We start from the raw sequence: 16,874 nt of genomic DNA on the forward strand, positions 1-16,874 counted from the left end.
CATTTCTGCCACATCCCAGGAGACACCCAGGAGCCCTGCTCGCACTGAACAACAGAGGCAGTCTGACCAGGAGGGACAAGGTTCTCTGGGCACCCAGGAGGAGGCAGGCAACCCTGCAAATGCCATCCCTCAGGGGTCTCGTAGACCCGATGTGCCCACAACGGCAGGCCAGGCTCAAGTGGGCAGGGGTGGCGGGAGTGGAGGCAGGCGGAGGCGCGAACCTGACCAGCCAGCTGATGTAACCGGTATGTCCCACATACGCCACATCCTGGACACATACCGGCGTGACACCAGGGGCATCAGCCAGGTAGTGTCAAGACTCACAGAGATGCAGGGGACCCTCAACGAGATCAAGAACATGCAGGCCGAGCAACATGCCAGTCAACAACAACACCAAGGACGGATGGAGGCAAGACAGGCTGAGCTCCTGGCGGTGCAAAGGGACATTAGCCATTCACTCCGTCAGATTGCCGACAACATGGGCAACCCTCCCTGTGACAGCAGGCGCAGACCAGCACCAGCCACAGGGAGGGAGGAGGAGGAGGAGGATTCATCCGACGGAGCGTCCCAAACATCGTCAAGGCCTGCATCTGAGGGTCCCCGGAGGAAGGTGGGTCGTCCATGGAAAAGACCATGAGAGTCAGCGGACCATCAACATCTCCCAGGTCACCTGGCCTGGCACCTGGCCCTCTGGCGCAACAGCAGCACCTCATCCAATGACATTCTCTGCCACATGGACTTGCTGGTCACAGTCTGACCAATGATGACCAACACTGTGCTCTGGACTCTGATGACTTCCAATGCCAAGGATACCATCTCCCCCTGTGAACTTTGGATTCTATTCCCCCGGTAGAGCACCTAATTTCACCTACCAAAACACGTACCCCACCGCAAATAAAAATATTATTTGGTTCATGAGATGTTGCTGGCATGTAGCTTAATTCCACAACATATTTGTGTGTAAATGTCAAACTATGCCTGAGTGTTGAACTAACTCCAGCCAGCCATACCCTGGGATCTGAGTCTGGTACAGGACACACATGGGTCACAAGGTATCATCCAAAGCAGCCATGGAGCAGAACCCTCACCTGTGATGGCCACAAGCTGCTGAGGGGCGGCTTGCAATACTGTGCGGACAGACCTATTTGGAAGATTATCATGAAGGCATAGAGGTCATGGCTCATGTGGAGGTTCCCTGGGAGGGAGTCCCAGGTATGTGTGGGCAGGTGGGAGAACTATGTCCTGCATGCTGGAGTACGGTGGATGTGAAGAATGGTGGCCAGGGCAAGGTCGGATGCACGGAGATGGCCCAACGGGGTTTCGTATGACAAGACGTACAAGGTTGGTTTTGTGTCGGGGTTGTGGACTGCCTCCTGAGTGTGGGTGGGGAGTGTTGAGGTCATCCTGCAGCAGACAGTGATCCATTGCAGCTATCTATGGTGGACGGTGATTTGGCTGGGGCGCAGGACGTTGAAGCTGAGGTGTGCAGATGCACCCTGGATGTGGACAAGTTTCCCGGGAGTTTGCATGTACGTACTCCGTAGAGGGCAGGGCAGTATTTGACACAGATGTTGTCGTGGGCATGGGGGATGGTCTGTCTTTCCTTGGAGTGGATCTATCTGTGGATCATGTGCATAATGCAGAGGGCGTTGCAGCATGAGGTACAGATGCTGTGGACTGACATGGCAAATGTGTGCGAGCAATACATCATGCACACCATCTTGTGTGTCTGGCCACTGGGTGCCTGTGCAGGGCTCTTGCGGGTGGGACACAAGCACTTGACCCAGCTGTAAGGGGACAATCCTCAGATGATCACCTCAGTCCTGTACAAGTCCAGCCTCAGGTGGCTCATGTACCGCCATTCATCAATGGATCTCATGCATTCAGGAATAATGGAACTGGCAATGTCTGCGTCTTTGGTGAGGGTGAGGAGCACCTGGCTGTCAATGGCATTTGAGTTGATGAGGTGCTGTGTGCATGTGATGGTGGAGAGGGGGGTCCTGAACACATTGTAGATTGACACGCTGAGAGATGATACCTGTGCCATGTGCCAGACGACGACACCATACTACATGCAGAAGCCTTGAGTCCCACTCCCATGGCCTTGCTGGGGTACAGAGCCGGTGGGGAGTAGGAGGAACATGACCTGGTTGGTGTAACAGGGCCTGGAAGGCGTGGCAGCGCTGTGTAGGCAGTTGGAGTTGCACACTCAGCATGCAAACCTGTTGTGTGTGCGCTTAGGGTATGTCTGACAGCAGGCGGTAGATTTGCGGATGGACATTGCTTGGAGTGTGGCTGCTACATCAGACTGTAGTGTGATGTGGGTTATGCAAGGACATGAGGGTCGTGCAATGTGTACGTTGCATGTGCTGATGGTCCAGCCTTTGCCACCGCGTGGCGCCAACTGTGGCATAGACAAGCTGAGGACAGCCAAATGAATGGGTGGAGGGAGGAAGTGCGGAGCATCTTTGAGGCGTGTGTGTTGCCAAATCAGGATACTCTGTGGGCCCTTGCTGCAGGGTCCGCAGCAGAAGGCGGCATGTCCTTGAAAATATTCCACAATTTGCACACAAAGACTAGGATGTCAGAAGGACAACTGCAACAGGCGTGTGTAAAGGAAGGAGTGTCCGGTTTTACATGGCACACCCAGAGACAATGCATGCACAAACACCAAAGATGAATGACACTGGATCAGGGAACTGAAGGCCGAGCTGCGCACAGGAGACACACCCACAGCAGGTGTTGATGGCCCATTGTGTGGACCAACATGCCACAATACACACACAAGCATGGACTTCATGCACAATAGGGATCATTATCCATGAGGAACTGCATGCATGTTGCTAAACTACACATGGACTCCTATGCACAATCTTTCACAACTATGCCAGAGATGCCGCATGCAAAGTGGCAAGAGATCAGCATTGACAGAGATGAGGTACCTTGGAGTGTGAGGAACACCTTTATTACTCAAGCTCACACTAAGGAAAATGCATCCTTTTGAACAGACCATGTAGGACCTACAATGGACACCCCCTGCAACACACAGATGTGTAAAATCCTTCTGGGCTGGCACACAAGTGAAGTGGGTGAGCCAAACACCCCTTGCTCCACACGGAGAGTCTGCAATTCACCATTGAGCCTCTTATGGGGATGTCCCACACTATGTCCACCATCAGCATCCCGTATGTTCCTGAGGGACATTTACACACATTGATGCCTTCATCACATTCCACAAAACATTACAGATGACTGTCAGGAAGGGTGAATATCAAGTCATGGGAGCCATGCCACATGTCATGTGCCCCATGGTGAGTCGACAGGTATGCATGGTAACACAACATGCACAGGAGCAGTCCCAACATAAACCAAACACGTCCCACCCACAAAATGCCTTGCTGCACTCCTTACCAAAAATGACTTTTCACCATGTCTGTGCATGGAACGCTGATTCAGCACATGTTGCAATACTCATGAGGAATAGCTGGAGGCCAACGATGACACGAGCAGATGACAGGCGCAAGACACTGTGGATGACAGACACACCACAAGTCAGCAAAGAGCTAGTTATCGACAGACATGGACATGTACTCTACAGGAATGATGTTGTCACCATGCTAATGTAACAAATTAGTGTCCCAGCTAAAATGTGTGAAATTACATCATCACTTGAATGACACATCAGAACACACCTCCAAGTCACTTAGCACACAGTCAGCTGGACACACACATTGCAACACATGCCACACAAGGCTCAAAGCGTGCACACTCAGACACAGGGACTCACCATTATGAGAAGAAGTTGCGGATGAGCTGACTCCGAATGTCCTCCTCCTCCTCCTCCTCCTCCTCACTTTCCTCATGCCCAAGCCCTTCATCCTCCACGGGTGGATGTTCCTGCTCATCGGGATCCAGGATGAGTGGCACTGCCTTCTCCACTGCCATGTTGTGCAGCATGCAGCTCACAAGGAAGATTTTGCAGACCTTCACCGGGGCATATGGGAGGGACCCGCCGGTCTTGTGGAAGCACCGGAATCGGCTCTTCAGGAGGCCAAACGTCCTCTCAATCACGCGCCTGGTCTGCCCATGGGCGTCATTGTAACGGTGTTCTACGGCTGTTCTGGGATTGCGGAGAGGCGTCATTAGCCATGGCATGTTGGGATAGCCAGAGTCCCCTACATGGAAACATCATGTGAAGAAGTGGGCCAGGAGATGCCGTAAGATACAAAGATACCGCTAAACAGAGGACAAACAGAGTATACCCACCAACAAGACATGCTCGTTCGTCGTGCAGCCGCAGCATCATTTCTGGCACCCTGCTATGCCTCATGATGTAGGCATCGTGTGCTGACCCTGGAAAACGGGCACAGACATGGGAAATCCACATGTTAGGTAGACACACCACAAGGGCATTAATAGAGTGGTAATGTTTGCGGTTCCTAAAGGCTACCTCCTGTGCCTGTGGTGGTACCAAAGCCACATGTGTCCCATCAATGGCCCCAATTACATGAGGCATCCCTCCCAGGGCATAGAACTCACCCTTGACACCTGTCAACTGCTCACGAGTGGGAAAATGGATGAATTCATCCAGGTGCTCCAACATGGCTTCTAAAACATCATGCAGGACACGGCTGAACATTGTCTGGGACATGCCACCGACATCAGCTATGGTGAATTGAAAGGTACCGGTGGCAAAAAAATGTAGGGCTGCCATCACCTTCATCTTGGGGGTCAGAGCAGTAGGATACCTGTGTCGCGGTTGGAGGTGTGGTTGCAGCCGGGTGTTCAAGCGCTCAATCAACTCTTGCGAGAAGCGGTATCTTCGGATGCAGTCATGTTCACGCATGGCACCCAGGTCTGGCATTGGTTGGGGGAGAGGCGGTGCCCTGCAGAGATTTGGAAGGAATAACAATGAGCGAGTACATCACAACAACAATGTCAATGAAATGAGCACATGTTCAACAGCTAATACACATCTGCTAAATACAGAGTCTGGTCTGTGCAATACATCCAGCACACGTATGCCAGCAAGGTGATGCTCCTACGAAGAGCCAGCTACAATAGTTTATTTGCAAGGTCGATGTGACATGCCATGAAACGAGCTGTGTGCCAGTGTAAGTGAACAGCCAGACACATTACAGGAGTGACAGACATCCACATATCTGCATTTGAAGGATGTAATCTCATACAGACAGCAGGCGGGCAGCTAGATGCACAGGTCAGATGTCATTTAAAAAGGGCAGATCACACGCCTTTCCATGAAGGGGTACATGTCAAATGCTGATAAACCAGACATTGAGACAACGCAGATATGTCCTCAGGTCGCAATACCATCTTCGATGCATGCAGACACATGTCACGTGGTATTGCACATGTGGCATGGTGTGTGTAATTGTATGCACACAGGCACATGTTGGATGCTGCAACAGCAGATGGAGTTGACGGAACACCAACTGCAAGCTCATGGGAACACATGACACACACATCACATAGTCACATCGTGGCACGCTGGTAGTCACATGTCAGGTGAAATTATCCGTGTACCTGCCATCAGGGGACAGTTGCGGGTGTAGGTGACTGTGGCATACCAGTGATGCAGTGCTTGACACATTTGTACTACATGCACACATGTGCAAAGTGTGAAGGGGAAGTGTGCCACGTAGTGCCCCATCACACATGACATGTGTAAACAGCTCATCACACATCTATTGTGCCACAACATGAGGAGACATGTGCCACATCACTGCCTGACACACCTAGGCTCTGCACATGAAGGACTGCACTGACAATGACTTGATGTACAGCCTTGTGCGGGTCTGACACCTCCATTCCTTTCGTGTGCGCCTCCTATCACCAGTGTAAGCTGTGAAACGCAGTACACACGCTCTGAGGCCGTGTGTACGGGCCGTACACGCGTGAGTACGACCCGTACACGCGTGAGTACGACCCGTACACGCGTGAGTGCGGCCCCTATCACTATAGTGTTGTTACCATAGGCCATATTGATAGGGGCCGTACTCACGCGTGTACGGGCCGTACACGCGTGAGTACGGCCCCTATCACTATGGCCTACGGTAACACAACTATAGTGATAGGGGCCGCACTCACGCGTGTACGGCCCGTACACGCGTGAGTACAGCCCGTACACGTGCGTGTACGGGACGTACACGCGTGTGTGCGGCCCCTATCACTATAGTTGTGTTACCGTAGTCCATAGTGATAGGGGCCGTACTCACGCGTGTACGGGCCGTACACGCGTGAGTACGGCCCCTATCACTATGGCCTACGGTAACACAACTATAGTGATAGGGGCCGCACTCACGCGTGTATGGCCCGTACACGTGCGTGTACGGCCCGTACTCCTGCGTGAGTATGGCCCCTATCACTATGGCCTACAGTAACACAACTATAGTGAAAGGGGCCGCACTCACACATGTACGGCACGTACACATGCGTGTACGGCCCCTACTCACGCGTGTACGGGCCGTACACGCGTGAGTACAGCCCCTATCACTATGGCCTACGGTAACACAACTATAGTGATAGGGGCCGCACTCACGCGTGTTCGGCCCGTACACGCGCTTGTATGGCCCGTACTCACGTGTGTACGGGCCATACACGCGTGAGTACGGCCCCTATCACTATGGCCTACGGTAACACAACTATAGTGATAGGGGCCGCACTCACGCATGTACGGCCCGTACACGTGCGTGTACGGCCCGTACTCACACGTGTACGGGCCGTACACACGTGAGTACGGCCCCTATCACTATGGCCTACGGTAACACAACTATAGTGATAGGGGCCGCACTCACGCATGTACGGCCCGTACACGCGCGTGTACAGCCCCTACTCACGCGTGTACGGCCCGTACACGCGTGAGTACGGGCCGTATCACTGTAGTGATGGTGCCCTAGGGGTACGTGTGAAACGCGCCGTACCTGTGTGGGGATTTAAAAATTACAATGGCAACACATGAGGGACAAGTATTAGGGCATAAATGCATGCTGGTTGTCATGGATACCGAGTTTCAAGTTCAAAACTTTACATCATGTGGTCTGGAAAAAGCAGTTGGCCACATTATATATTGTTGCAAAGTGGTTGTTGACTTGACATGATGCTGCAAATTCGAAAGATGCTAAGGCTGTCACTGGTGTATGTTTAAAGGGATTGGAGGAAATGTAGGATGCAAATGAGTCTGACCAATCACTCTGTACTCCTGTAAATGAAATAGGCCAGCAATGCAGATATAAAGCAGGCAGAACCCATGAGAGGGCATTTGCCTGCACAACATGTCAGTCGATACCACTGCTGCTGTATTGTCTCCCTCTGGCACCATGTCAAGGACTGTGGAGAGGGCCCAGCCGTTCACCCAGGAGGAGAATGAGGCCCTGTTGGATGTGATCCTCCCACGGTACCCCATGCTGTATGGTCGACCAGGGGAGCAGGTGAGTGCTGACTCCACTACCTGTCAGGCTGTAGTCAGGTTACCCACTAACCTGTCAAGTCAGATGCAGCGGGATCGATGAATGATGTCAGTTCTCCCTGTCCCCACCACGGAGCAGCCCCTTGAGGTATGACCACCTCCCAAGGGACGACTCCCCGACAGGGGAAAGGGAAAAAAGGGACAAACGAAAGAAGAAAAAGGTGCAGCGGCGAAACCACGCGCTGGGAAAAGGAAAGCTGGCGGGAACCTCGGAGCACGTCGGGATCAAGCTATCTAACCTCGTGTTCCCTGCAGGGAGAGAGAAGCACAACACACAAGAACACTTACACAGCAGTCAATGGCTACGCAACATATATACATATGCATACACTTGGCGTTCACTCACGCAATGGACTCACTGCAAGCACTCCCAGGTAACCACCCCTGATACCTCACAGCCAATACTTCAAGTTAAAGATAAGGAGGCTGCATGACGTTGTGGTGGAAAGAGTCCTGTTCAGGCTTTCTTCAGCACGACAGTCTTCCCATGCAAAAGAAAGAAGGAGAATGTACTTAACTGCAGAAAGGCTGTCGAAAGTGCTCCTGCACGGGGCCCCAAGGGGAGAGGTCCAAGTTACTTCACTGGGACCAGCCTGGAGACGTGGCGTCGTCTGGGATTCAGTAGCAGCGTGGAGCAGGCACGTTCCACCCCCGCTGAACACAATAACCATAAATCAACTAACGGCGTAATCTGAGCCTTTCAATCGGCTTGCCGAAGAGTGGTTGCTCGTACAGCTAGGTTTGTCGCTATCAGTTCTCTGCGAGCACCCTGAATTCCCGCTACGGAGTTCAGAGCAGTTACCGGATCGGATGCTCGCCTCAGCGCGTTCGGTGAGTGATCTGTAGCGCCCGCCGCGAGCAGCGCACTTCTGGCCGAGTATTGCGCGGAGACGAGGGAAGCAAAAGAGTTTGCACGGAAGAACCAGGAACAGACTCAGAGTAGACGCGTTCAGAGCTCGATTGACAAGCACCGGGCCACAGAGGGGCGGTGCTTATAAATGCTTCCGGATTGGAGACAAGGGATGTGGCCTTCAGCTTTCTGGGACCTGTAGTTTAGCTAGGGAGAAACTCGTACAGACACACAAACACTCATCTCTAACGTGTTTCCTCCCCCCACTACCTACGCCTGGACGTCACAGTACCCCCGCTCAATGAACGGCGACCCGACGGGCCACCTGGTTTGGACGGGAAGCGTGTATGGAAACGTCTTAACATATCAGGGCAATGTAGGTTTCCTTTGGGTTCCCAGGAGCGGTCCTCCGGACCGTATCCTTTCCAATCAATGAGATAATGAACCCTCCCTCGCACAAGCTTGGAATCGAGAATACGTCTTACTTCGTACTCTTCCTCCCCATCGATCTCTAACGGCCGAGGCCGTGGTGGTATTCTGGTTTGGGGTAGGCAGGGTCACAACAGGGAAACATGGAAAACCGGATGTATGTGCCAGGTAGGGGGGAGCCGTAATCTCATGGCTACAGGATTGATTACCTTATCCACGATATACGGTCCTATGTATCTAGGCTTTAGTCGGTTATTGCCCTTAAGTTTCAAGTGCTTAGTAGCTAGCCATACTCTATGCCCCACTCCATAGGAAGGTTACAGGGTACGTTTTTTATCTGCATAGGCTTTGTCTCGGGTCTGGGCTTCACTTAACTGGGTCCTGGAGGTGTGCATGATTTTACGGAGGTGCGCATGATGGTGTTGAATGGTTGGATGTTTTGAGTAAGCTGGCCACTCAAAAGGTAACATGTTCGGGTGGTGGCCTGTTAAACAAAAGAACGGTGAACACCCTAAGGAGGAATGGTCGGTGTTGTTATATGCGAATTCAGCGGTCCAGAGAAGGGTACTCCATTCCTCCTCATGTTGTAGGGTAAAGCACCTGAGATATTGTTCCAGCGTTTGATTTAGTCTCTCTGTTTTGCCATCCGTTTGCGGATGGTAACTCGTTGAAAGCCGAGAGTCTATTTTCATGACGTCACAGAAGGCCTTCCAGAATCGTGAAGTAAACTGAGTTCCTCGGTCTGTGATGAGTACTGCGGGGATGCCATGGGAACGCACAATATGTTGCAGAAACACCTGGGCCAACTCCGCTGCCGAGGGTAGTTTGGTGAGAGCGATAAAGTGACCCATCTTGGTCAAATGGTCTACCACGACTAATATGGTATTATATCCCCTGCTCGGTGGCATGTCCACAATGAAGTCCATGGATACCGTGTACCAGGGCGTTGGAGGTATGGGAATGGGCCGCAGCAATCCGCTAGGTTTTTTATGGAGAGTTTTCCCTTGGGCACAGACAGCACATTCAGATACGTACGTAGTGGTGTCTGCAGGTAAGGTTGCCCACCAAAAATGCCTCTTCATTGCTTGCACGGTTTTCTGTATACCGAGGTGTCCCCCCAATGGCGAGTCATGTATCCATTGCATGGCTTGTTGCTGTAAAGGTCCCTCCGGCACCTAGTTTGTTGTCCTGGTACAGCATACCGTTAAGGGCTGTTCGTCTCTCAGGTGCTTCTTCGATCCATGTCTGGACATCGAGTGTTTTGAGTTGACTCTTTACTTGCTCCAGGAAGTTAAGGCTGGTTGTCGAAGCCAGGATCGTGTCAGGGAAAGAAGCGTTATGTAGAATCCCAGGAGGTTCCTCCTGCAGGGTTTTGTCAGGATCGGGTATGGGCGCCTGTCGCGATAAGGCATCGGCCTTTCCATTCTGTGGTCCGGGGCGATACTTGATAACAAAATCGTAGTCCGAAAAGAACAAAGACCAGCGAAGTTGTCTTGGAGTCAAGCCTCTGGCGGTTTTCAGGAACAGTAGGTTCTGATGATCCGTGAATATCTCCACGGTGTGCTTGGCTCCTAACAAATAGTGTCTCCACTCCTCGCAGGCCCTTTTTATTGCCAGTAGCTCCTTGTCTGTAATGCTGTAGTTCACCTCACAAGATGTGAGCTTCTTGGAATAAAAGGCCACAGGGTGGAGTTGTCCCGTGCGAGGATGCCTTTGGGAGAGAATGCCTCCTATGGCGTAATGGGAGGCGTCTGTTTCCACCACAAAAGGGAGAGCGGTATCTGGATGTCTCAAAACAGGGGCTTGCGCGAAACAGTGTTTGAGGCTCTGGAAGGCTTGTTCTGCTGAGTCGTTCCAAAGGAACTTGGCGCCCCTCCGTAGCAGATGCGTCAAAGGTTGGATGATACGGGAGAAGTCCTTAATGAATCTCCGGTAGAAGTTAGCGAATCCTATGAAGCTCTGAAGGGCCTTAACGGTGGTGGGTGATTCCCACTGCAAGATAGCTTGAGTCTTTTTGCTATCCATGCATAGACCATTAGGTCCTATGATGTATCCCAGGAATTCGACTTCAGTGGCATGAAATAGGCATTTCTCCAGTTTAGCATACAGTGCGTACCGCTGCAGTCTTTCCAGTACCTCCTTCACGTGACGCACGTTTTCTTCCATGGAAGAGAAGTAGACAAGAATATCGTCGATGTAGACAATACATGATACGTCCAACAGCCCTCGTAATACCTCATCCATAAAATATTGGAAGGCGGCGGGTGCGTTGCAGAGCCCGAAGGGCATGACCTGATATTCATAGAGCCCGAACTTTGTCCTAAAGGCGGTCTTCCATTTGTCTCCCCTTCGTACCCGCACCAGATGATAGGCTCCTCTTAAGTCCAACTTAGTGAAGATCTTGGCTCCCTTCAGCTGGTCCAATAAGACTGGTATCAAGGGTAAGGGGTATCTATTTTTTATGGTCACCTTATTGATGGCTCTGTAATCGATGCAGGCCCTTAAGCCACCTTCTTTCTTTGGTATGAAAAAGAGAGGCAAAGAGGCAGGAGAGGTGGAAGGCCGTATGAATCCACTGGACAATAAGTCGGCTAGGTATTGCTGCAGGTAGGTGGTTTCTGCTTCCGTGAGAGCATACACTCGACGGCATGGTATGAGGGCTCCTGGTTCCAGATCTGTCACACAGTCGTAGGTTCTAAGCGGAGGCAATCTCCCCGCTTCTTGCTGGCTGAAGACGGAGTGGAACTGTAGGTAGTCATGAGGCAATGTGGAGGCACAACATCGTTCTTGGTTGCGGACTCCCATGGTGAGTAATCCTGCAGAGCTGTCTATGCCCTCCGTGGTTCTAACCTTTTCTTTAGTGCAGTGTTCCCTGCAAAACGCGGAGTTCATGGAGATGGAGCGTGCCGCCCATTGCACCAAGAGATCATGGTACGTCAGCCAGGGCATTCCCAGTATCAGTTTAAAGTGGGGAGCATCTATTAAGTCGAATTGAATATATTCAAAATGGTTCACCCCTACTTGCATTAGTAAAGGTTGAGTATGGAAGCGTATCAATCCGGAGGTCAATGACGACCCATCCACTGCTTTCACTGGTTCAGGATGTGCCTTCTTTATACAAGGAACGCCTATTTCTTGGGCATACTGCTGGTCAATGAAATTGTCTGTGGCTCCAGAATCCAACAGGGCATGGATCACCAGGTTTTCTCCTTTTGGTAGTTCCAGGGTGACGCATAGGTTCAAGTGGGCCACCATATGTTGGACTGTGTTAGCCACGGCAGGAGAGACCTCTTCCTTATGGGGTCTCGATCTTGTTTGAGGGCTTCACTTTTCCGAGTTCCCTTCAGAGTAATCGACCACTGGGAGGTTCTGGCCTGCCGAGCTGGCTCTTCTCATGAAGCGAGAGCGAGTCTTACATTCTTTGATAAAATGTCCTGGTTTGCCGCAGTACAAACATAACCTCTGTTTTCGTCTTTGGTCTCTTTCTTCCTGACTTAAAGGGCCCCTTACTCCACTGATCTGCATGGATTCGGATCCATCGGAAGCGGGGGGTCGGTCTTCGGCAACAGGATTAGGTTTTGGTTGGTAGATCCGTGCTTCAGGTCGGTATTTGTCCCCTTTCCTTTCTTGTAGTCTGTGATCCAACTGAACAGTGAGGTCAATCAATTCTTCACATGTGTCTGGCATATTCACTACTTGCGCTAGCACATCCTTCAACTCTCCTCTGAGACCCTGGTAAAACATGGAAGATCGTTTCTCCACCGGCCAATTTGTTTCGACGAGGAGACGGTTGAAATTAGTGATGTAGGTGAGGAGGTCTTGAGATCCCTGTTTAAGGGTGAGGATTTCTCGATCCAAAGGCAAGGGGTGAGCCTTGTGGTCAAACAGTTTGCGCATCGCATCGCAGAAGTCTGGAAAATTGTACAATAACGGATCGTCTCTTTCTATCAGTGGAAGGGACCAGCTAGCAGCGTTAACCCCCAAGTAGGACATGATAAAAGGCTGTTTTGGCCTGGTCTGTGGGAAACACAGCTGGTTTGCACATGAAATGTAACCGGCACTGATTTAGAAAGATGCCGAATTTTTTGGAATCGCCAAAGAACCGTTCAGGAGGTGCCAGAGGCAAGTGCTGTGGCTGTATCACATGTACTGAGGGGGTTCCTACTCCCTGCGTACCCCCACCCTGGGCTTGGTTCAAGGATCGAGAGCCCTGGGGACGGTCTGTCACAGGGGGTGGTAAAGTCCATTCTCTAATGTAGGAGTCGTTCCCCCTACCCCCGTAGGGTTTGTTCTAGACAACCCAGCCACCTCCCGTCTCATAGAGCCCATTTTGTTCCTCAACTCTAGATTTTCTCCTCCAAAGGCGTCCACCTCTAACCGTAAGGTGGTCAAGGTTTCTAGCACTGATGTGAGGATCGTGGAGGTATCCATCCTTCGGGCTGCAAGTACTCCTGGGCTTGTCAATCTGTCAGGCTGTAGACAGGTTACCCACTAACTTGTCAAGTCAGATGCAGCGGGAACGATGAATGATGTCAGTTCTCCCTGTCCCCACCACGGAGCATCCCCTTGAGGTATGAACACCTCCCAAGGGACGACTCCCCGACAGGGGAAAGGGAAAAAAGGGACAAACAAAAGAAGAAAAAGGTGCAGCGGCAAAACCACGCGCTGGGAAAATGAAAGCTGGCGGGAACCTCGGAGCACGTCGGGATCCAGCTATCAAACCCCGTGTTCCCTGCAGGGAGAGAGAAGCACAACACACAAGAACGCTTACACAGCAGTCAATGGCTACGCAACATATATACATATGCATACACCTGGCGTTCACTCACGTAATGGACTCACTGCAAGCACTCCCAGGTAACCACCCCTGATACCTCACAGCCGATACTTCAAGGTAAAGATAAGGAGGCTGCATGACGTTGTGGTGGAAAGAGTCCTGTTCGGGCTTTCATCAGCACAACAGTCTTCCCATGCAAAAGAAAGAAGGAGAATGTACTTAGCTGCAGAAAGGCTGTCGAAAGTACTCCTGCACGGGGCCCCAAGGGGAGAGGTCCAAGTTACTTCACTGGGACCAGTCTGGAGACGTGGCGTCGTCTGGGATTCAGTAGCAGCGTGGAGCAGGCATGTTCCACCCCCGCTGAACATGATAACCATAAATCAACTAACGGCGTAATCCGAGCCTTTCAATCGGCTCGCCGAAGAGCGGTTGCTCGTACAGCTAGGTTTGTCGCTATCAGTTCTCTGCGAGCACCCTGAATTCCCACTACGGAGTTCAGAGCAGTTACCGGATCGGATGCTCACCTCAGCGCGTTCGGTGAGTGATCTGTGGCGCCCGCCGCGAGCAGCGCACTTCTGGCCGAGTATTGCGCGGAGACGAGGGAAGCAAAAGAGTTTGCACGGAAGAACCAGGAACGGACTCAGAGTAGACGCGTTCAGAGCTCGATTGACAAGCACCGGGCCACAGAGGGGCGGTGCTTATAAATGCTTCCGGATTGGAGACAAGGGATGTGACCCTCAGCTTTCTGGGACCTATAGTTTAGCTAGGGAGAAACTCGTACAGACACACAAACACTCATCTCTAACGTGTTTCCTCCCCCCACTACCTACGCCTGGACGTGACACTATCTTTGCCTGTGCACCTTTTTTGTGTCTGTCACTTCTGGCATTGTGTCCAGGTGTGACAGACATGCAATGTTGTTTAGAGTGGGTCCCAGGGGGGGGGGGGTGGATGGCTTATGTCTCTCATGAAGGGCTTGATGTAGTTCATGTGTGCACTCCTCACTTGCATTGTGCTTACTGTGACATTCACTGCATAGTGCATGGCACATTCAGCCTGGCTAATCCTCTTGGGCATTCTGGTTCTATTGTCCTGCAGTGATTCAGTGGTCACCCCGGTGTGACAGGTGACTGCACCCACAGATGTGTGTGAGTTGAGTGGAGCTGTGGTGAGAGTGTCCAAATGATGTGTACGCCCCCTGGACATTGATGTGTGTGAATGTTCCTTGTCATGTGGGTGAGTGTCTATGTGGAGTGTTGCACCACGCATGCATGGAGGAGGCAACAGCTCTACCCATCTGATGTGAGAAGTGATCCGTGCTGTGTGTCTGACTTGCAGGGCTAGCCCCACGCCTGTGACACCCCCCAGGCAAGTAGCACATGTGCAGAGTGAGGTTTGTATCGGCTGTTGCCACTGGCAGGTGAATGATCTGTGCCTGTGTGTGTCTCTGTAGTCTGCTGATGTTGGGTCAGTGGCCTGGGGCATGTGACTGCTTTGCGGTGCTGTCCATCAGCCTTGTGTTGCTTGGGATGCACAGTGTGTGCCATGATCAGGGATTGGTTCGCACCCCTCATGCCACCTGTGTACTTACTATGCCATGTAGTGCATTGGTGCGTCCACAGTGGCAAATGTTCCTATGACTAAGGTGCTATTACTTGCCAGCATACTATGCCCTGTTCTACAAATCAAAGATGTTCAAATGTGTGTCTCTGTGACATGGTGCAGGTGTAGTGATGTTGTCCCACTTTTTCATCCTCACAGGTAACCGCCTACCAGAAGGGGAAGATCTGGAAGGAGGCCGTCAAGGCTGTTCAATCGGTGGAGGGTCGCAGTCGGCGCCTGCCACAAGTGAGGAAGAGATGGCAGGACATCCGGTGCTGGACCCGGAGGATCGCCCGGGTCATGCTGAAGGAGGAGGCTCCCCGCAAGCATGGCGGGCGCCGGCGCCTGACCCACCAAATGAAGCGTGTCCTGGCGGTGGTCTTCCCTGACCTGGATAGGCGGATACAGGAGTTACAGCAGCAGGAAGGGGGTAGGTACATGTGTGTTTGTTGTGTGTCGCCAGCTTTTGTAGCTGCTCAGTCGGCTAGATACACTGCCAGGGTATATATGTGCAGTGCATATCCTGTTCCCCAAAGTCAACCTGTGCTGTTCTTCCTCCCTTCCCCTCCTTGACATGTGTTACCTGGTCTGTGTGTTATCACTATTGCACATGGTCATCTAGGCTGCCAGTTAATCAAGGTGCACACTGCTTTCAGCATCATGTGTGGGGGTGGTCTGCCTGTGCCCTGTCCTGTTCAGTCATTTGGGGGTGCATAATTGTTGGCACTGATGCTGAGTCTCAACATAGGAGTGTGAGGTTTCAAAAGAACAGACTTGCAGCATGCATTACCAATGTTGGGGCCTCAGACATGATGTGCATGAGTTGGAGATATGCATAGTGCCGGGACGGGTGCTCCTGTTACAGTCAGCTCATTCCAGGACCATGGAGCAGTGTGCCCACTACAGTCCCCTGACACAGCCTGCCCTCCTAATCATGTGTGTCATCCAACACTGTGCACATTCACTGTGGGTTTAGCATGGCCCTGCCTCTGTGGCATTCTTCCCTGGCCTAGGTTGTATTTTCACATGTGTGCTACATGTGTCCACTGGACAGGGATACACCAGTTTCCTTGTGCATACTCACACTGGGCAGTGCCTGTGTGGCTATTCACAACAATCTGTTGATGGTTGTTTGTGACAAATATGTTTTGCCAGCCCTACAAGGTGATGTTGTGTCAATGAAGCGAGTTTTCAAGCACAGTTATTGTAACCATGAATAAGAGGTGTCACTTCTTGATCGGTATCAGTCACATTGACTCCGGTATGTGTGTTTTTCCGGCGGGATTTGCGTACATGTTCAACCCTGATTTTTCATTGCCAATTCTGACTTGTGTGTGCTAATTCGCATTACAGAAAGTCACCGTGCAGTGCCCCCGTGATATTGGCCAGTGCTTAATGTTTGTGCTTCGTAGGCTGTGTCAGTTTTTGACAATCATGTATCCTACTTGTACATTTTTTGCACCTGTGTGTGGTTCAGATGCTACACAGTTGTGACTTTGTGTGCTGACATCTGTGATATGTGTAGCCAACTGTGTAATCAGGTGACGGATAGCCATGTGACAAATGACATTATTCAAGTTGTTACTCAGTGATATTGTCCCTTGCCAATCACTACACCTGTCAACATGTCTCAATGTTTCATATGCTTGGCGTTGTTGTTTTGTTGTGAAGGACAATAATGTGCCTGCATGACAGATGTCTCCCAAGGAAGTGCACAAGACACCACCTTT

Source organism: Triturus cristatus, chromosome 8 (genome assembly GCF_964204655.1).
Source record: "Triturus cristatus chromosome 8, aTriCri1.1, whole genome shotgun sequence".
NCBI lineage: Eukaryota > Metazoa > Chordata > Amphibia > Caudata > Salamandridae > Triturus > Triturus cristatus.